This window comes from Hyperolius riggenbachi, chromosome 1 (genome assembly GCF_040937935.1).
Source record: "Hyperolius riggenbachi isolate aHypRig1 chromosome 1, aHypRig1.pri, whole genome shotgun sequence".
Lineage (NCBI taxonomy): Eukaryota > Metazoa > Chordata > Amphibia > Anura > Hyperoliidae > Hyperolius > Hyperolius riggenbachi.
This window is the reverse complement of record NC_090646.1, coordinates 123,201,309-123,223,322: the sequence shown is the minus strand read 5'-3', so window position 1 is coordinate 123,223,322 and position 22,014 is coordinate 123,201,309. Positions and strand designations below refer to the sequence as shown.

The window sequence follows — 22,014 nt, the reverse complement described above, 5'->3', positions numbered from 1 at the left end:
CATGACATCACACTCTGGGAGGAGTTTCACTACAATATCAGCCACACAGACCCCCTGATGCACTATTAGAGAAAATGTAAAGATTTCTCATGGGAAAGGGAGTATTGGTTACTGATTGGGATGACGTTCAATCCTTAGTTCTAGTCATGCTTCTGCCACACACTCCAGTCCTGATTCCCCTGCCACACACTCCAGTCATGCCCCTGCCACACACTCCAGTCCTGATTCCCCTGCCACACACTCCAGTCCTGATTCCCCTGCCACACACTCCAGTCAGGCCCTTGCCACACACTCCAGTCCTGATTCCCCTGCCAAACACTCCAGTCATGCCCCTGCCACACACTCCAGTCCTGATTCCCCTGCCACACACTCAGTCCTGATTCCCCTGCCACACACTCCAGTCATGCCCCTGCCACACACTCCAGTCCTGATTCCCCTGCCACACACTCCAGTCATGCCCCTGCCACACACTCCAGTCCTGATTCCCCTGCCACACACTCCAGTCCTGATTCCCCTGCCACACACTCAGTCCTGATTCCCCTGCCACACACTCCAGTCATGCCCCTGCCACACACTCCAGTCCTGATTCCCCTGCCACACACTCAGTCCTGATTCCCCTGCCACACACTCAGTCCTGATTCCCCTGCCACACACTCAGTCCTGATTCCCCTGCCACACACTCCAGTCATGCCCCTGCCACACACTCCAGTCCTGATTCCCCTGCCACACACTCCAGTCCTGATTCCCCTGCCACACACTCAGTCCTGATTCCCCTGCCACACACTCAGTCCTGATTCCCCTGCCACACACTCCAGTCATGCCCCTGCCACACACTCCAGTCATGCCCCTGCCACACACTCCAGTCATGCCCCTGCCACACACTCCAGTCATGCCCCTGGCACACAGTCCACATGATGCCCCTACCACACACTCTAGTCATGCCCCTGGCACACAGTCTAGTCAATGTCATGTACCTGCCACACCACTAATCTCACATACTACAAGAAAATCATGCTGTTTTTATTACCACAAGCAAAAAATGACCAGCACTTGCCGATTCTTAAAAAGCAGGTTATGTATTCACAAAAAGTGTGAACATTTTCGGCGCACTTGACAAAGAACGGTTGATCCGTTCGAAGCGGCGACAGTCCGTTGTAAACAGAATTGGGCTGCAATGAAGGCGTAACCTATCTTTGAGGAGATCGTCATGCATCTGTATGCAGCTAAGAGCTATTACTACTACTGAGCTATAGTTGCATTCCGGAAGTCCGGATGTCATGGCTATACTTTGTTCACACTTTTTGTGAATAAATGACCTGCTTTTTAAGAATCGGCAAGTGCTGGTCATTTTTTGCTTGTGGTCTATATCAAGTCTGTGCTAGCCACACGGACTAGACCTGGCACAGCCATTGAAGCAAGATAGGTGTGCTGTCCGAGAAGTACAAAAATGCTGTTTTTATTATTCAGACCACATTGGTCCTTTGTATCATCATATTTTTTCATATTAGTAATTATAAATAAGCTTAGAGGATGGGGGCAAAGTTTAGAGTCATATAACCACATCTAGGAAGTACATATATTTCCACAAATGTATACACTAGAAGTAAAAGAGCGATAAACAAGGAAGACAGAGGGGTTTAGCTCCAAAAGAAGGGACAGGTGACAGGCGTGCAGCTTACCTGGACAGCAAAGTGTGGTCAATTCTAAAGATGTTTTCAGATCATTTTTATAAAAGATTTTCTGATCACTTCTATATAAAATGGGTTTCGAAAAAAACAAACGGAAACCAGATCAGACCTGTCGGAAATTATTGATTCAACCAGTCTATCTGACAGGAAATTGCAAGGTGTGTACCAGGCATTAGATTCAGCTGTCCAAGTCTGATTAAGGTACACACAGTGGCACTACATGCGGCAACGATGGGTCTGTCAGACCCTCCCGCTGTGCGGACGTTCAGCCAACAGTAGTGCGTGTGCATGCGCTGTCGACAGACTGATGAGGCTGTTTCTGAACGATCAGTCCGCCGACAGCGCGTACACACATGTTACTGTGGGCTAAAAGTCCGCCCAGCGGGTGGGTGTGACGGACCCGTCGTTGGCGGCCGTAGTGCGTATGTACGCACCTTTAGGATCCATCTGAGCCTGACTGACTGGTACAGCCCCATACACACACTCAACAGCAGTCCTTAAGCCTCTCACAACTTTTCTTGTGAAACACCTAAAAAAATCTCTTGCTATTGTTCAAGAAGCTGATAAGACCGATAAGAAGTCAATTCAACATTTGGATTGACTTCTTATCCGTCTTATCAGCTGCTTGAACAATAGCAAGCGATTTTTTTTTTAGGTGTTTCACAAGAAAAGTTGTGAGAGCCTAAAAGACCGCTGTTGAGTGAGTGTATGGGGCTTAAGAGCTGGAGGTGAATGTTTACCTTGATGAAGAGTACTGGCTGCTAATGCTCAGGCCGCACAAGTAAAATACAATCTGTGTTCTGAATCAGAAGGGGGGGAAGATGCTAGAGGATCAGAAGACCTGAGCAAAGACTGCACTGTCAACATTTATGTCAGCAGAAAGCATAAGCTTCTCCCAGCACTTGTGCTTTGTACAGCAGGCTCCAGGGAGCATGTTAGGAGCGGGCACTAAGTGCTTCCAATGGCTGCGATCTGAACAAGGCCGTATTCCTAATCCTTATTCCTGAGAAGCTTGCAGTATCGGGCAATCATCATGCTACCAGCGGATTAACGTTAACCTGTGTAGAACATCCCAGAGAAATCAAAGGCTTTCAGATAAAATAACTGCCAGGAAAAGTTACTTGCAGGCCTTGCTGAGGCTTCTTCCAACAACTGGCTTGGCGTGTCAGAAAATAAGACGGTGCTTGCATTCTGCTTCAGGGCCCGCGTGTGTATGGAGGGATGACAATTGTGATGTGCCTTGTAATGTTTCTCATTGGTGGCAGCCCTTACGTAACAACAGGACTACTATTCAGAGAATCCAACAGAACTGTGTGAATGGCAGAGGCGTCCTGTGCTATAAAAAGCCAGGTGTGATTTCCAAGGTCATTTTGTAGATAACGGTCATTGCAGTACATGGAGAGCAGTCACTTGTGTGTACACAGTCATGCCTCCTGGAATGCCAAACATAGGACTGTAGTAGCAATGTAATGAAAATGGTAATAGGAATCCAGGTTCTCCCCAGGCAGTGCAGTGCTGGAGCTCAGCTCTACATATGAAATGATTTCACATTGTCTGGATTCTCAGCGCCGTCATAAAATCATGTTTGCTTCATTGAGCCTTATTGGAATTACACACCCACAAAGCAGAGGAGAAAAGTAATATTGGCTGGCGATCCATGCGCTGGCATTTCGCTTCCCATATCTCTCCAATTAACAGCATTACCAAAGACTCTTAGCTTTTTGTTTTTAGTCGCTAATCTTTCCTTAAAGAGGCTGCATTGAATATTAAATCCATCAATCAAGAGGTCCGCTTGGTTCAGTGCTGAGCAAGAGATACTGTGCTGCAGCTGCTCCTTCCACCTTCTGATCAGCATGCGGCTGGAACAAAGCAACAGGAACATTCAAGTGTGGAGGTCACTGATCCGGGTCTTTCTGCAGATCTAATCTTCTAAGAAGTAGCACTTGAAACTTTGGACTTCATTCTGAAAAATCACTTGTTAAGTAAGCCCTGTCTGTATTACCCTACAAGAACAAGTCAACTGGTATGCAAAGGTTTGATTGTAATTAGCTGCCTTAAAGAGACACTGAAGCAAAAAAAGCAAAAAAATAAAATAAAAATGATGACAATGATTTGTATGTGTAGTACAGCTAAGAAATAAAACATTAGGAGCAGAGACATAAGTCTAATATTATTTACAGTACAGGAAGAGTTAAGAAACTCCAGTTGTTATCAATGCAACTGAGCTCCAGGACTTCTGAAGGCTGTTATCTCAACTGTCAGTCACTGTATTTTCTTTTTCTCTCCAGAGGACAGGTCAATAGTTCACAAGACTGCTCTGTAAAAACATTTAGAATGCTGAGTAGTGTGTAAACTGCAAATATTAGAGAATGATGCAATGTTATAAAAAACACTATATAAATAAAAATATGAGAATATTTTCTTTGCTACTAATCTTCTAGTAATTATCCGTACTACACAACCAATTCATTATATCATAAAAATGTTTTGCTTTAGTGTCTCTTTAACCTCCTTAGCGGTATGCCTGACAATGTGTCGGGCATACCGCTCGCAGGCCCCAGGAGTCCCCCAGTATAAATTTAACAGATTGCACGCTTGTAAAAGCTTTAGCTAGCATTAGGCTAGTTAGTACAGGTGGCCGACACCCCCGATTGCTGCTGATCCCCCCGCTAATACATTACCCAGCCTGGATCCAGCGATCGGCACAGCCTCCTGCACATCTCCAGTCCTCTCTATGGGGAGGATTGGGTCTGCGCATCACATCGGTGACGTCATGTACGATCCTCCGCATAGAGAAGAGCAGAGCTGTCCGGGGAGGCTGTGCTGATCACTGGATCCAGGCTGGGTACTGTATTAATGGGGGATCAGAAGCAGTGGGGGGTGTCGGCCACCTGTACTAGCTAGCCTAGTGCTAGCTAAAGCTTTTACAAGCGTGCGGTCTGTTGTAATTTATACTGGGGACTCTGAGACTGAGAAACCTCCTGAGCGGCGTAACGCTCAGGAGGTTAAGCGGACCTGAACTCAGAACTTCCTATCTGCTCTAAAACATAAGCAACAACATAATAACTTTTAAAGAAAAACATTTTGTTACAGCTGATACAAATCCTGCAATAAATCTCCACTGTGTCCACTCCATGAAAGCAGACATATTGTTAATGTACTGTGTTTACAAATTAGCTGCTCTGCCAGATTTCTGAGCAGACACAGCAGGGAGAGTAAATTACACTTGTGATTAGTCACAGATTAGGGGGAATTAGACAGGCTAAACTCTCTAAATGCAAACAGGGTGGGTGTTTGAATGTTTTCCTTGTGTCCTGTACAAGAGATCAAGTCCACTTTAAAGAGCACCTTTAACCCAGTGTTTAATTTTATCCCCAATCAGTAGCTAATACCTTCTTTACAAGGAGAAATCTTTACCTTTCTCAAATAGATCAGGGACATTTGTATGGCTGGTATTGTGGTGAGACCTCTCCCACAGCGTGATGTCGTGAATATGACCCTGACAGTTGCTGCACACCTCACTGCATTGTGGGAAATAACTGCTTTTTCCAACTACCAAGCAAGCAATATCTCTTTCTGTGCATAGAACTCTCCGTAACGAACATTCTTTACAGATCACCTGACAGAACTAAAGATGTCACTACCAGTGATACATTTTAGAATGTAAATCAGGGAGAGGAAAGACTTTACAATGGGCAAACACTCACTAAATAATCTATAAGTAAATATTATAAAAAAGCAATTTTATTAATTGTTATTTTCACTATAGTTCCTCTTTAAGGCTTTGTGTGATACGCTTTCCACAATGGTGATGTCAAAGCCACAGTTGTGAATGCTGTAGTCTTCAGATTTCATGCACAGGGTCACGGAACATGTGTCCATGGCCTGCCTGCTGCGGGATGGGGAATGTTCTCTGAAGCCCTCTGATGGTTTCAGTGATGTCTGCATACAGCACGCCAGCAGTGTACACAAGCATTGCCCGTGGCTAGGGATATTCCTCATCCACACTCATCAGCCTCTGGCAACTCCAGCGAACATTCAGGGCACACCGCCAGTAGGATCCAGTCTACTTTTCCAGCAAAGGAAGTGCATAAACATTATTGTTCCATTGAGCTTAGCAATGTTTGCTACTACTAGTCACTGTTAAATATGTAATTATTGGAATGATTATCTTTTATTCATAAAGTATCAAATATACAACATTGCACATTAAAGAGAGTCTAAAGCCTTCCAAAAATGCTCTTTTTATCTAACATTTATCAGCATAGCTAAAACGCCACATTCCTGCGCCAGAACGATGTCATTTAACTCCCCGAATACTGGGGCAAAATTCCACGACTGTCCAGGTCGTGAATTTTGCTGCCAGGGGAGGCAGAGCTTAGCTCTGTAGCTCTGCCTTCATTAGCGTCAATCTCCGCCTCTCCCCGCCCCCTCAGTGAAAGAAGACTGAGAGAGGCGGGGAGAGGTGGTGATCAGCGGGGATCGATGAAAGTAGAGGCAGAATGACTGCACAAAGCTCCTCTTCTACCAGGAAGCAATCCCCACATTCTGCTCCAGAGATTTAAGGGGTTTAATTACATCGTTGTGCCGCGGGAATGTGATGTTTTAGCTAGACTGATATTGCTCAAGGCTGCAGACTCTTTAAGGCCCCTTTCCCACATACCACGTTTTTGTGCGTCGAGTCGTATCCCTGCCACAGATCATTACAAATGCAATGTAAGCCTATGGGGCATTAATAATAATGGCAGTAATAATAATGGCAGTATTTGTATAGCGCCTTTCTCCTGTCGGACTCAAAGCGCTTGCGAGGCAGCCACTAGAGCGCACTCAGTAGGCAGTAGCAGTGTTAGGGAGTCTTGCCCAATGAACTCCTTACTGAATTACTGGCTTACTGAACAGGCAGAGCCGAGATTCGAACCCAGGTCTCCCATGTCAGAGGCAGAGCCCTTAACCAGTACACCATCCAGCCATTAAGCACTTCCTACAACGGGATGTGGTGCTACAGAAATGGTCTGGCCGGTGCAAGGGCTGCAGCATGTTGCCACATGGTCTATGCAGAACCACAAAGACCACAGGGCAATGGTTGTCAATGGCAACAAAAAGTCTGACAGATCTGGCAGGCTCTGGACTAATCCATCTCCTCATGGGGGATTCTCTGGGTTTTCTTGATTTTCAAAAGCACTAATTAAATGCTAATTGTTCAGTCCAACTGCCAAAATAGTATGTAAATGAGTAGAGAGGCTGGTCAGCATCTTTGTATAGATCCTTTCTAGGGATTGCTTTTGTATAAAATAAAGGAGATCCCAAAAATCCCCCAAGAGGAGATGGTCTAGTCCTAAACATGTCAGATCTGAGTTTTACTGCCTACTGTAGGTGACCGCAATATTGGAGAAAGATAATTTATAGTTTGAAATGTATTACTCATTATAAAGCTTCTTGCAATAAAGTTTTTTTTTGTGATAGCAGTCCTTTAAATGGGGGTGGGGCAGAACTGAGACTCGCAGGCTTGACACAGGATTCATGGACCACCCTGTCCAATGAGAGTCTGTACTGGTATACAGTACTTTGTTTTATTATCATTATTGCTCCTGTGTGGCTTATCAGAGTATACATATCTAATGAATGGGGTACGCACTGTGTAGAATAGCTAGACAACCATTAAAACTGATGCAGTTGCCATTTAAAGGTTAATCTGTTATGCTCTGAAGCCTGAAATTTCTCCATGACTTGAAAGAGGGAGCTGTCCAGCCTGCTAAATTATCTGTGTGGAGCTTCTGTGCTTTCCACATATTTACACAAAGTCCTGAACACAATGCGAGCATTTCAGCCTCACTGACAGCAACTCATACAGAGGTACTTAACTCAAGCTCTTTTATTTATCAGTGAGAACAGCGATAGCAACCAATGAGAAAACTGCTTTAGCAGCCTGGTCAGGCTAATGAAAGAAAGACTGACTGGTTAATGCTGTTTGAGAGAGCATGTAGCTGTATTATTGATAACATATGGAATAATGGACCTCCTGATGCAATTATAAAGGCATTGGGAATCACTAAGGTGTTCAGTGACCCTATAAATGCACAAGGCCAATGGGTCAAATGCATTTATAAAGCTCAGAGGTTAATCAATACCGTTAATGAATTATTACTGGGGTATGTTATGCTTTATACTACACCTACACTGACAAGCAGGCTGGCTACCACTAATGCACACAGGTACTGACTGTGACAGACACAAGCTGGCTCACATTAATGGAGATCCATACTTTAGTGAAGTCTTAGCTGAAATTTACCATAGAGATGTAAAAAGCTACGCAGATCATCTTCTGAAAGTCTCGGAGGGTTATGGAGGGAGGGTGGCAGTGACAAATGCAAGGGGGCTGTATTAACCTGTTAATGGAGTTGTGTCAGATGGCATTGATGACATACTGTATAGAGCCTAGGTTCTCAACGTGTGGTACGCGTACCCCAGGGGGTACTTCTGATGGTTCCAGGGGGTACTTGGGCTTCATATACTTAGCCAAGAATAACAGATTTAGAGTTTTAGAAAATTACAAATCTGATATAAACAACTTCAAATTAGTACTTTAGCTAATTAAAAGCAATAGTAAATGCTTGGAAATTGTTTAGAACCAATTATCATGTACTATGATTAAATATATATTTGTCAAGGGGTACTTGTGATAATGTTTACTATGCTAGGGGGTACTTCGTCAGTACAGGGTGTTAAAAGGGGTACATACCAATAAAATGTTGAGAAACACTGGTATAGAGCACTGCATTTATTGTAAGACTCTTCGTGTAATCCAATACGCCATACACATTCAGTATATGTAAGCCCCAATCCAGGAACTGTTAAAGGGAATATGAAGTGAAAATAAATGTATGTGATGATGAATTGTATGTGTAGTACAGCTAAGAAATATAACATTAGTAGCAAAGAAAAGAGTCTCATATTGTTTCCTGAACAGGAAGCGTTAAGAAACTTTACTTGTTATCTATGCAAAAAAACTTGTATGAGCTCTCCCCTACCCAATTTGGGTCTGCTACAGTGCTGTTTTCTGAAGCACTTATACATCAAAGCTTTCTGTTGTTACAGGCTAAAACCTCTATAGGGATGTGGGGTTTATTGAATAAGAGTTTCTTTGATAGTTCCTCTTTAAAGGAGAACTGTAACGAGAGGGCTATGGAGGCTGCCATGTTTATTTCCTTTTAAACAATGCCAGTTGCCTGATAGCCCGTTGGTCTATTTGGCTGCACTGGTGTCTGAATAACACCAGAAACAAGCATGCAGATAATCTTGCCAGATCTGACAACAATGTCAGAGACACCTGATCTGCTGCATGCTTGTTCAGGGACTATGGCCAAAAGTATTAGCGGCAGAGGATCAGCAGGACTGCCAGGCAACGGGTATTGTTTAAAAGGAAATAAATATGGCGGCCTCCATATACCTCTCTCTTCAGTTGTCCTTTAAAGGATACCCGAAGTGACATGATGAGATAGACATGGGTATGTACAGTGCCTAGCACACAAATAAAATAACTATGCTGTGTTTCTTTTTTTCTTCTGTCTGAAAGAGTTAAATATCAGGTATGTAAGTGGCTGACTCAGTCCTGACTCAGACAGGAAGTGATTACAGTGTGACCCTCACTGATAAGAAATTCCAACTATAAAACACTTTCCTAGCAGAAAATGGGTTCTAAGAGCAAGTAGTGATAAAAAGAGGAATTTCTTATCAGTGAGGGTCACACTGTAGTCACTTCCTGTCTGAGTCAGGACTGAGTCAGCCACTTACATACCTGATATTTAACTCTTTCAGGCCCGAGAAAGAAAAAAATGGAACACAGCCTAGTTATTTGTGTGCTAGACACTGTACATACTGTACACATGTCTATCTCATCATGTCACATGTCACTTCGGGTATCCTTTAAGGTGACCACTAATGATACAATTTGCCAGATGAGTGTTTATGAACGATTCTTCATATGAACGATCGGAAATTATCGCTTGGGACCACTAATGGACAAAAATCTCTGAACCAATCAGATTAATGAAATCGATCTGAAAATTAAATCGATTTAATTAACCTGATCAAATTGGTTAGGAGATTTTTGTCCATTAGTGGTCCCAAACGATCATTTCCGATCGTTCGTATGAAGAATCATTTGTAAACAAATATCAAATTGTATCATTAGTAGCCACCTTTCAGTGCATTTGATTAAAATTGTTTTTGCGTGCTCATATAATGCATTTGGCAAAGCGTGTTTTCGCATGTCCATGTATCTCAGTGATTTATTTGTGTGAAATTGTGTTTTCTGAAACTTTGCTAAAACAAAGATGGCCTTATTCACTCATCATTCCCACATGTATTACAGGTATTACAATGTTAGTGCTTTGTGTGTATTATATTAGGTGTGAGAGAATAGCTTAGTATGGGGCATAGATGGATGCTTCCAGTCATATCATACATATGTGTGGGGGAAATTCTAGCTCATTGTATTCACTACACTGGCAGAAATGTGCCATCATTATTCCATCCCTAGAAGGAGATGATCATCTGTCTAGAGACGCATGGAAATAAGTTTGGTGTTAGACTGATGAAGTAGGGCTGCCGTGATGCTGCTGATCCCATGATTTATTACATGCCCTCCACCCCCCACTCATCTGCCTCACGAAGATCCTGATGAGGTTATTCTGCTCACATGCATATGCTGCATCCCCCCATCCAGCTGCTTGCTTTCACTCTCTCCTTATACTTCCTCTATAACAACCTCTGCAGCAGCACAGTGTCCTTTAGGAAGGAGGCTTTCTCACCATATAACACATTCCTTTTCTTAGATTTGTATACAGTTTCGCTCCAGCAGCGTTGTGGCTTTACCAGCCTCGGAAAAGCAATTAATTCCACACTGATGTCCTGAACCTGAAGGCAGCGCATGTCAATGTGGAGTGTACACTGTGTGCCTACGCTGCTTTGTGCTTTGGATCTCGTGCATTTTATCTCCGGTTTTCTCTAACTTGTCTTATCTGCTCTGTTCTTTCATGCTGTCGTGGACACAGGGAGAGGTAACTCATTTCCTTCTTACTGCATGCATGCTATACCTGTCTGGTGCTGTCTGTGTGGTCAGGTGTCCGATGTGACGGTCACTTGCCAAGCTAACTGTGGGGTAATCAATCATCATTATGATATGTGATATAATATTACCAGTCTGTCTTGTTACAAATGAAAGTAGAAAACCAGTGATACTAGCTGTGTGTAACGACAGGGATATTGATGATCTTGTATAATGTTTGTTATATCAGCAATGTCACATTGTCACTTCTGAGCTGTCTCTTTGACTTGTATGGGGACATAGAATGCCGTTTGTAAGCTCTGGCTTGTCATTTTATATGGAAAGGGTTAACCTATTATTTGTATATTTGAACAATTGTTTCTGAGAGGTTTATGATAATTGAACAAGCATACTGTCAGACCAGAGCCAGCTTTTATGGCAGACTCTCCATAGCTGCTTCAACATTTTCTCCTGGGCTCTTGTCTGCTCTAGATTGCATTGCATACATTAACGTTATTTCCGCTATGGTGAAGTCACATGACTAAAGTTGGCAGCTTCCAGTATGGCTGCTTACATAGCGGAGCTTTTGCATTATTTAAAGGGGCACATGTAATTAAAGAAAAACCTTTTTTCCGTTTTTTGTTTTTCACTTCAAATAACCTATGAGTTTGAGCACTATGTTTTACAGAGTAACCAAGCAGCTCATGGTGACCCAAACCACTAGGAATTTATAGAGGGATAAAAGAGACCAAAAATCCCTCCTACTAATAAGCAATGCTTGGTGAAATTTGCCTTCTTAAAGGGGTTCTTTCGCGAAAAAAGTAGGCAGTTAAAAAATGTGACAGATGACAGGTTTTGGGCCAGTCCATCTTTTTAAGGGGGATTCTCAGGGCTTTCTTTGTTTTCAACAGCATTTCCTGAACAGCAGTTTAACTGCTAAAATAGCAAGATACCAGCCGGCCTCCCTAATCACTTGCACACTATTATGTCAGTTAGATTTTGCAACTGTTGTTCAGGAAATGCTGTTGAAAACAAAGAAAGCCCTGAGAATCCCCCTTAAAAAGATGGACTTGCCCAAAACCTGTCATCTGTCACATTTTTTAACTGCCTACTTTTTTCGTGAAATAACCCCTTTAAAACAGAAGGAAACTTGCAATAATTCAGCTATAAGTGAACATTTGTGGTTACCCACAATGCACCACTACTGAATATGCAAAACAGTCTTTTTAATGGCCTGACTGATGCTGGGAATACACCATGAGTTTTTTTGACAGATAGATCGCTCAATAGATCATTTCCAACAGGTCCGGTCTGATTTTGATCATTTTTCTTATCAATATTCACATAGAAGTAAATGCAAAACGATCAGAAAAACAATCAGAGAATCGATTTGACAGTAAATCTGCTTAACAAACTCATTGTGTATTCCCAGCATGAGAATATGAAGTGAAACAGGAAAAGTAGAAATCTTTCTTAAAGGGAACCCGAGATTAGAGGGATATAGAGCCTATCATATTTATTTCCTTTCAAACACTGCAAGATGCCATTGCTTTCCCTTGATCCCTTTTTTCCCATAGATCCTGAACAAGCATACAGATCAGGTGCTTATACTCAAGTCTGACTGGATTTGCCATATGCTTGTTCTAGGGTTGTGACTCAGACCCTACTGATGCCAGAAAATCAACAGGACTGGCAGGCAGCTGGTATTGTTTAAAAGGAAATAAATGGGTCAGCCTCCATATCACTCACATCTTGGGTTCACTTAACCTCCCTGGCGGTAAGCCCGAGCTGAGCTCGGGCTATGCCGCGCAGGGGGAGATCTCAGCCCCTGGTGGGGCGATTTTCATTTTGTAAATTGCTGTGCGCGCAGCCAGCACTTTGCTAGCCGCGCGCACAGCTTGATCGCCGCCGCTCTGCGGCGATCGGCCGCACGCAGCGGCTGAAGAGGGGCCCCCCCCCCCGCCAGAGCCCTGCGCTGCCCGGATCAATGAGTTCCGGGCAGCGCTATGGGCTGGATCGTGTGTCCCTGACGTCAGGACGTCGGCTGACGTCCATGACGTCATCCCGATCGTCGCCATGGCGACAGGAGAAGCCAAACAGGGGAACGCGTTGTATACGCGTTCCCCTGTTTGCTATTGTTGCCGGCGGCGATCGGACTAGAGGGCCACATGCGCCCTCTAGTGGTGTTTCATGTAGCTACCACTCTGGTAGCTTTACATGAAACTTTAAAAAAAAAAATAAAAAAAAATTGGAATTCTGCAATTTTTGCAGAAAAAATTAACCGCCAAGGAGGTTAAAAGGACATCTAAACTAAGAGGGCTATGGAGGCTGCCATATTTATTTACTTTTTAACTATGCCGGTACCCTGGCTGTCATTTGGATCATCTGCCTCTAATAGTTATAGCCATAAACCCTCAACAAGCATGCAGATCACACGTTTGACAGAAGTCTGACTGGATTTGCCACATGCTTGTTTTAGGCATGTGATCAAGACAACATTGATGCCAGAAAGATCAGCAGGGTTGCCAGGTAACTGGTATTGTTTAAAAAGAAATAGATATGGCAGCCTCCAGATTCTTCTTTCTTCAGTTGTCCTTTAAAGAGAATCTGTAACGTCAAAACGTCCCCTGGGGGGTACTCACCTCGGGTGGGGGAAGCCTCCGGATCCTAATGAGGCTTCCCACGCCGTCCTCCGTCCCTCAGGGGTCCGTACAAGATGAGGTCATTATTTACCTTCCCGGCTCCTGCGCAGGCGCTCTGACGGCTGCCGGCTCCGAAGTAGGCGGAAATACCTGATCACCGTCGGGTCTGCTCTACTGCGCAGGCGCAAGTTTCCGGCGCCTGAGCAGTAGAGCGGACCCGACTGAGATCGGGTATTTCCGTCTACTTTGGAGCCGAAAGCAGCCACAGCGCCCCCGCTGGAGCCAGCAAAGGTAAATATTGAATTGACAGTCGGGTCTGTCGCCGGCTGTTCGGAGGGCTGCAGCGAGACCCCCGTGGGACAGAGGACGGTGTTGGAAGCCTCATTAGGATCCCGAGGCTTCCCCCACCCGAGGTGAGTACCCCCCAGGGGATGTTTTTGATGTTACAGAGTCTCTTTAAGGCTTCTTGCACACAGGGACGTTACAGGCGCACGTTAGTGCAGCCTGTAACGCTCCCCTAACGCACAGCAATGTAACACAAGTGGGCTGTTCACACTGCCCACGTTGCGTTACATTGTAACGCAGCAAAGTGCTGCATGCTGTGCGTTCTACGTAGCTAAGCCGCATTAGACTGTTTGCACATGCTCAGTCATGTTGGGGAGGAGGGGAGAGCGGCCGGGCACATGGCTAATTAATCTTCACTGCACTCAGTGACGTGCAGTGTTTACTTCCTGGAGCGGCCGCTCTGTGCGGTGATTGGCCGGGCGGGACCACGTGATGCCGCATGCGGCTAAGAGTACGCATCACGGCATCACGGACGCCAGAGTGAGCTGCACAACGCGGCTCACTCCGACGTCCACACCAGAGAGCACCAGGCGTTGCATTAGGGGCACGTTATGTGCCCTATAACGTCCCCTAAACGCAACGTCCTGGTGTGTAACTAGCCTAAATGTGGCTATTTTTAACTTCAAGCTGTGGACTGGGCAGCTGCTTGGTTCAGAGTTATTATGCTGGTCAAACCACAGGGGGTTGGGGGAAAGGGCTCCTGACCATGTGCTTTAAATGACAACTGTAAGCAGTAATAAAAGAAAAAGAGTTTAACTTACCTGGGGCTTCTACCAGCCCCCTGCAGATGTCCTGTGCCTGCGCCGGCACATACCGATCCCCCGCCGCGGCTCACTACCATTTTCGTTGACTTTAACGATGCGCACATCCTCTCCCACGTTACTGGTAGCGTCCTGTGCAGGATGCTTACAGCGACAGAAGCGCGAAGCCCCATTAACCAGCCGGGCGGTATGGACGAGCTCAGCTCGTCCATCACCGCCGGAGGCTGCCCCTCAGGCCCTGCTGGGCCGATTTTCATCAAAAAAAGAGCAGCACACGCAGCCGACACTTTGCCAGCCGCGTGTGCTGCCTGATCGCCGCCGCTCTGCGGCGATCCGCCGCGAGCAGCGGCGAAAGAGGGTCCCCCCAGCCGCCTGAGCCCAGCGTAGCCGGAACAAAAAGTTCCGGCCAGCGCTAAGGGCTGGATCGGAGGCGGCTGACGTCAGGACGTCGGCTGACGTCCATGACGTCACTCCGCTCGTCGCTATGGCGACGATGTAAGCAAAACAAGGAAGGCCGCTCGTTGCGGCCTTCCTTGTTTATTCTGGGCGCCGGAGGCGATTGGAAGAACGCCTCCGGAGCGCCCTCTAGTGGGCTTTCATGCAGCCAACTTTCAGTTGGCTGCATGAAATAGTTTTTTTTTTTATTTAAAAAAAAACCCTCCCGCAGCCGCCCTGGCGATCTTAATAGAACGCCAGGGGGGTTAAACTTTTTTTTTTTTTTTTTTTTTTATTACTGCTTACAGTTCACCTTTTAAGTAATTCATTTGATATCAAATAGTCTTAGGAAGTCATAATCTGATAATAAAGAAGCTCTGAAACACAAGACTGTGAAAACAGCATAGTTATTAAAATAACTATTTACAACCTATGACTATAATATATATTGTCTAGTCTTTCCAATGTGACAATTGGAGTAGGAGAGGACGGAGAACAGTGAAAGGCTGTGTTAGTTGGAGCAGGAGGGGATAGAGAGCAGTGAAAGGCTGTGTAAGTTGGAGCAGTGAAAGGCTGTGGGAGTTGAAGTAGGAGGTGACAGAGGACAGTGAAAGGCCGTGTTAGTTGGAGCAGGCGGGGATAGAGAGCAGTGAAAGGCTGTGGGAGTTGGAGTAGGAGGGGACAGATAGCAGTGTAGTTGAAGTAGGAGGGGACAGAGAGCAGTGAAAGGCTGTTGAAGTTGGAATAGGAGAGGACAGAGAGCTGTGAAAGGCTGTTGGAGTAGGAGGAGATAGAGAGCAGTGAAAGTCTGTGAGAGTTGGAGTAGGAGGGGACAGAGAGCAGTGAAAGGCTGTGAGAGTTGGAGTAGGAGGGGACAGAGAGCAGTGAAAGGCTGTGGGAGCTGGAGTAGGAGAGGACTGAGAGCCGTGAAAGGCTGTGGAAGTTGGAGTAGGAGAGGACAGAGAGCAGTGAAAGGCTGTGGGAGTTGGAGTAGGAGGGGACAGAGAAAAGTGAAATGCTGTGGGAGTTGGAGTAGGAGGGGACAGAGAGCAGTGAAAGGCTGTGGGAGTAGGAGGGGACAGAGGACAGTGAAAGGCTGTGGGAGTTGGAGTAGGAGGGGACAGAGAAAAGTGAAATGCTGTGGGAGATGGAGAAGGAGGAGACAGAGAAAAGTGAAAGGCTGTGGGTGTTGGAGTAGGAGAGGACAGAGAGCAGTGAAAGGCTGTGGGAGTTGGAGTAGGAGGGGACAGAGAAAAGTAAAATGCTGTGGGAGTTGGAGTAGGAGGGGACAGAGAGCAGTGAAAGGCTGTGAGAGTTGGAGTAGGAGGGGACAGAGAAAAGTGAAATGCTGTGGGAGTTGGAGTAGGAGGGGACAGAGAGCAGTGAAAGGCTGTGAGAGTTGGAGTAGGAGGGGACAGAGAGCAGTGAAAGGCTGTGAGAGTTGGAGTAGGAGGGGACAGAGAAAAGTGAAATGCTGTGGGAGTTGGAGTAGGAGGGGACAGAGAGCAGTGAAAGGCTGTGAGAGTTGGAGTAGGAGGGGACAGAGAGCAGTGAAAGGCTGTGAGAGTTGGAGTAGGAGGGGACAGAGAACAGTGAAAGGCTGTGAGAGTTGGAGTAGGAGGGGACAGAGAGCAGTGAAAGGCTGTGGAAGCTGGAGTAGGAGAGGACTGAGAGCGGTGAAAGGCTGTGGAAGTTGGAGTAGGAGGGGATAGAGAGCAGTGAAAGGCTGTGGAAGTTGGAGTAGGAGGGGACAGAGAGCAGTGAAAGGCTGTGGGAGTTGGAGTAGGAGGGGACAGAGAGCAGTGAAAGGCTGTGGGAGATGGAGAAGGAGCAGACAGAGAAAAGTGAAAGGCTGTGGGAGTTGGAGTAGGAGGGGACACAGAGCAGTGAAAGGCTGTGAGAGTTGGAGTTGGAGGGGACAGAGAGCAGTGAACGGCTGTGGAAGTTGGAGTAGGAGAGGACAGAGAGCAGTGAAAGGCTGTGAGAGTTGGAGTAGGAGGGGACAGAGAACAGTGAAAGGCTGTGAGAGTTGGAGTAGGAGGGGACAGAGAGCAGTGAAAGGCTGTGGGAGCTGGAGTAGGAGAGGACTGAGAGCGGTGAAAGGCTGTGGAAGTTGGAGTAGGAGGGGACAGAGAGCAGTGAAAGGCTGTGGGAGTTGGAGTAGGAGGGGACAGAGAGCAGTGAAAGGCTGTGGGAGTTGGAGTAGGAGGGGACACAGAGCAGTGAAAGGCTGTGAGAGTTGGAGGGGACAGAGAGCAGTGAACGGCTGTGGAAGTTGGAGTAGGAGAGGACAGAGAGCAGTGAAAGGCTGTGGGAGTAGGAGAGGACAGAGAACAGTGAAAGGCTGTGTTAGTTGGAGCAGGAGGGGACAGAGGACAGTGAAAGGCTGTGGGAGTTGGAGTAGGAGGGGACAGAGAAAAGTGAAATGCTGTGGGAGATGGAGAAGGAGGAGACAGAGAAAAGTGAAAGGCTGTGGGTGTTGGAGTAGGAGAGGACAGAGAGCAGTGAAAGGCTGTGGGAGTTGGAGTAGGAGGGGACAGAGAAAAGTGAAATGCTGTGGGAGTTGGAGTAGGAGGGGACAGAGAGCAGTGAAAGGCTGTGAGAGTTGGAGTAGGAGGGGACAGAGAGCAGTGAAAGGCTGTGAGAGTTGGAGTAGGAGGGGACAGAGAAAAGTGAAAGGCTGTGGGTGTTGGAGTAGGAGAGGACAGAGAGCAGTGAAAGGCTATGGGAGTTGGAGTAGACGGGGACAGATAAAAGTGAAATGCTGTGGGAGTTGGAGTAGGAGGGGACAGAGAGCAGTGAAAGGCTGTGAGAGTTGGAGTAGGAGGGGACAGAGAGCAGTGAAAGGCTGTGAGAGTTGGAGTAGGAGGGGACAGAGAGCAGTGAAAGGCTGTGGGAGCTGGAGTAGGAGAGGACTGAGAGCGGTGAAAGGCTGTGGAAGTTGGAGTAGGAGGGGATAGAGAGCAGTGAAAGGCTGTGGAAGTTGGAGTAGGAGGGGATAGAGAGCAGTGAAAGGCTGTGGAAGTTGGAGTAGGAGGGGACAGAGAACAGTGAAAGGCTGTGGGAGTTGGAGTAGGAGGGGACAGAGAGCAGTGAAAGGCTGTGGGAGATGGAGAAGGAGCAGACAGAGAAAAGTGAAAGGCTGTGGGAGTTGGAGTAGGAGGGGACACAGAGCAGTGAAAGGCTGTGAGAGTTGGAGTTGGAGGAGACAGAGAGCAGTGAACGGCTGTGGAAGTTGGAGTAGGAGAGGACAGAGAGCAGTGAAAGGCTGTGGGAGTAGGAGAGGACAGAGAACAGTGAAAGGCTGTGTTAGTTGGAGCAGGAGGGGACAGAGGAAAGTGAAAGGCTGTGGGAGATGGAGTAGGAGGGGACAGAGAAAAGTGAAATGCTGTGGGAGATGGAGAAGGAGGAGACAGAGAAAAGTGAAAGGCTGTGGGTGTTGGAGTAGGAGAGGACAGAGAGCAGTGAAAGGCTGTGGGAGTAGGAGAGGACAGAGAACAGTGAAAGGCTGTGTTAGTTGGAGCAGGAGGGGATAGAGAGCAGTGAAAGGCTGTGGGAGTTGGAGTAGGAGGGGACAGAGAAAAGTGAAATGCTGTGGGAGTTGGAGTAGGAGGGGACAGAGAGCAGTGAAAGGCTGTGAGAGTTGGAGTAGGAGGAGACAGACAGCAGTGAAAGGCTGTTGGAGTAGGAGGGGACAGAGAAAAGGCTGTGGGAGTTGGAGTAGGAGGGGACAGAGAGCAGTGAAAGGCTGTGGAAGTTGGAGTAGGAGGGGATAGAGAGCAGTGAAAGGCTGTGGAAGTTGGAGTAGGAGGGGACAGAGAGCAGTGAAAGGCTGTGGGGGTTGAAGTAGGAGGGGACAGAGAGCAGTGAAAGGCTGTGAGAGTTGGAGTAGGAGGGGACAGAGAGAAGTGAAAGGCTGTGGGAGTTGGAGTAGGAGGGGACAGAGAGCAGTGAAAGGCTGTGAGAGTTGGAGTAGGAGGGGACAGAGAGCAGTGAAAGGCTGTGGGAGTAGGAGGGGACAGAGAGCAGTGAAAGGCTGTGGGAGTATGAAGGGACAGAGAGCAGTGAAAGGCTGTGGAATTTGGAGTAGGAGGAGACAGAGATCAGTGAAAGACTGTGGGAGTTGGAGTAGGAGGGGACAGAGAGCAGTGAAAGGCTGTGAGAGTTGGAGTAGGAGGGGACAGAGAGAAGTGAAAGGCTGTGGGAGTTGGAGTAGGAGGGGACAGAGAGCAGTGAAAGGCTGTGAGAGTTGGAGTAGGAGGGGACAGAGAGCAGTGAAAGGCTGTGGGAGTAGGAGGGGACAGAGAGCAGTGAAAGGCTGTGGGGGTATGAAGGGACAGAGAGCAGTGAAAGGCTGTGGAATTTGGAGTAGGAGGAGACAGAGATCAGTGAAAGACTGTGGGAGTTGGAGCAGGGAGGGGGGGACAGAGAGCAGTGAAAGGCTGTGGGGGTATGAAGGGACAGAGAGCAGTGAAAGGCTGTGGAATTTGGAGTAGGAGGGGATAGAGAGCAGTGAAAGGCTGTGGGAGTTGGAGCAGGGAGGGGGGGACAGAGAGCAGTGAAAGGCTGTGGGAGTTGGAGTAGGAGGGAACAGAGAAAAGTGAAATGCTGTGGCAAATGGAGAAGGAGCAGACAGAGAAAAGTGAAAGGCTGTGGGAGTTGGAGTAGTAGGGGACAGAGAGCAGTGAAAGGCTGTGAGAGTTGGAGGGGACAGAGAGCAGTGAAAGGCTGTGAGAGTAGGAGGGGACAGAGAGCAGCGAAAGGCTGTGAGAGTAGGAGGGGACAGAGAGCAGTGAAAGGCTGTGTGAGTATGAAGGGACAGAGAGCAGTGAGAGTTGGAGTAGGAGGGGACAGAGAGCAGTGAAAGGCTGTGGAAGTTGGAGTAGGAGGGGACAGAGATCAGTGAAAGGTTGTGAGAGTTGGAGTAGAAGGAGACAGAGGGAAGTGAGAGTTGGAGTAGGAGGGGACAGACAGCAATGAGAGGCTGTGGAAGTTGGAGTAGGAGGGGCCAGAGAGCAGTGAGAGTTGGAGCAGGAGGGGACAGAGAGCAGTGAAAGGCTGTGGAAGTTGGAGTAGGAGGGGACAGAGAGCAGTGAGAGTTGGAGCAGGAGGGGGCAGAGAGCAGTGAGAGGCTGTGGAAGTTGGAGTAGGAGGGGACAGAGAGCAGTGAGAGTTAGAGCAGGAGGGGATAGAGAGCAGTGAAAGGCTGTTGGAGTAGGAAGGGACAGAGAACAGTGAAAGGCTGTGGGAGTTGGATTAGAAGGGGACGGAGCATCATGTGTCATATGAGGTCACATGCATGACAGCCAGGTGGTTGATACAGATGAAGACCAAACTACCATCTGAAGAAGCTTAAGGACACAGAAGCAGTTAGGATATGTTACTTGCAACCCCACTTCCCTGCTGCATTTCTTACGGAGCTTGTAATCGTATAACATGCTATGAAGGGAGCACTATGAGAGTGAGGAGCAGTAAAGGGACACTATGATAAGGTGTAAACAATGAGGAGATGTAGTGATGAGGGGAAATCTATGAGAAGGCAGTACAGGGAAGAGGACACCATGAGAGGACTCTATAGTGGGTGTGACGTGCGACTCTACAAACTGAGCGAGTACTACAATGCAGAAATGCACAGACAGGAAGGGATAACACTGTGGAAGTGCACTATAGAGAGTAGTTATACTAACATTCCATTAAAGGGGGACAGTATTGTATGAAGGGCCACTATAGTAAGGAAGACACTTTGAAAGAGACTGTAATGAAGGAAGTACATTATGGCTTGAGGCAGACACTGTAAGGAGGCATTATGGTGAGTGAGGATACCTGGTACACACCATGAGATTTTCTGGCTGATTTATTGCCAGATTGAATATTTCCAACATGTCTGATCAATTCTCCATAGAAGTGAACAGAAAATCGATCTGAAATCAGGTCGGACATGTTGGAAATAATCGATCTGGCAGTAAATCTGCCAGAAATCTCATTGTGTGTACCAGGCAGTAGAAATCACCAAAGGGGGATAATGTGAGAATTCACTGTAGTTTAGGTGGCACTACTGTATAGTGAGAGGTGAAATATTTTGAGTGGGCACTATAGTGAAGGGGTATACTGTGAGGTAAGTACTGTGGTGCACATTAACGCAGTCACTAGAACATGTATCTTTGGGTTTTATACCTGTAGGTTATGAACATTGTTTGGGGCAGCCCACGGATAGTTGTGACCACACTCACTTTTTGCCACTGTATACCACATGCAATTGTATCTGCTCTGTATGGCCACACTATTTTTTGCCCATGGGAGTGTGTGTCATAATGTCTTGCTCCAGGCCTTCAAATGTCTACCTATTGCCCTGGTTCCTTAGGCTCTCTACAAAACTCCTAGTGGTAATGGTTCTCCATAAGTTATCTGGTTACCATTTAGCAATATATAGTCATATTGGGTGTATTGCTTTTATACTGTTTGTGAGATACAAGGCTAGATTATAGGTATGTTCAATCAGAAAGTAACAGTCATATAAACCAGCCATTTTCAAAGGGAGTGGTAGGACTTCTACCCAATGGACGGTATCAGACAAATCGGGTGCATGTGGCTCTTGGACAAATAGGGCACCTCTGTTGACTTTCATTGAAAATAGAGGCAAACTGGCACCAAAGGGGAAAGATACAGTAATTATTGTTTTTTTTTTTGTGGGGGGAGTAGGGGTGTGTTTCATGTTCTGCGGCAGAGTTCGGGTGCATGGCAGCCCCCGGTTTGACGCTTGTTAATTATCGTTTTTTTGTGGGGGTTTGGGCTTCAGAAAGGGTGTTTGTGCATGGGGGGGGGGGGGTTGGGTTAGGCAGCAGGAAAGGTATTTGTGCAGGGGGGTGGGGGGAGGGTTATGGTTAGACGTCAGGGAGTGTGTTTGTGCGGGGGGGGGGGGGGGCATTCAGGGCTAGCTGTCAGGAAAGGTTTTGTGTCGGGGGAGGGTGGTTAGGTTTAGGCATCACAAAGAATGTTTGTACCGTTGGGGGCAGTTAGGGTTAGGCGTTGGGGGAGGGTTTTGTGGGAGAGTAGGGTTAGGTTTAGCTATAGTAAAATATTGGTAACATTAACCGATA

At 46.8% G+C, this 22,014-nt stretch overlaps 1 protein-coding gene across 20 annotated transcripts in view; it reads left to right on the top strand.

Moving 5' to 3' along the window:
* Positions 1-22,014, top strand: part of APBB2 (amyloid beta precursor protein binding family B member 2) — a 487,722-nt gene that overhangs the window by 415,352 nt on the left and 50,356 nt on the right. Inside the window, exon 1 of one of the 20 annotated variants that reach the window (XM_068278509.1) lies at positions 10,456-10,747. The exons of the other annotated variants lie outside the window; for them this stretch is intronic. The gene's annotated coding sequence lies outside the window, so the exon portion shown is untranslated. Of the gene's footprint in view, positions 1-10,455; positions 10,748-22,014 lie in introns of those variants that run through there. 20 annotated transcript variants of the gene reach the window in all.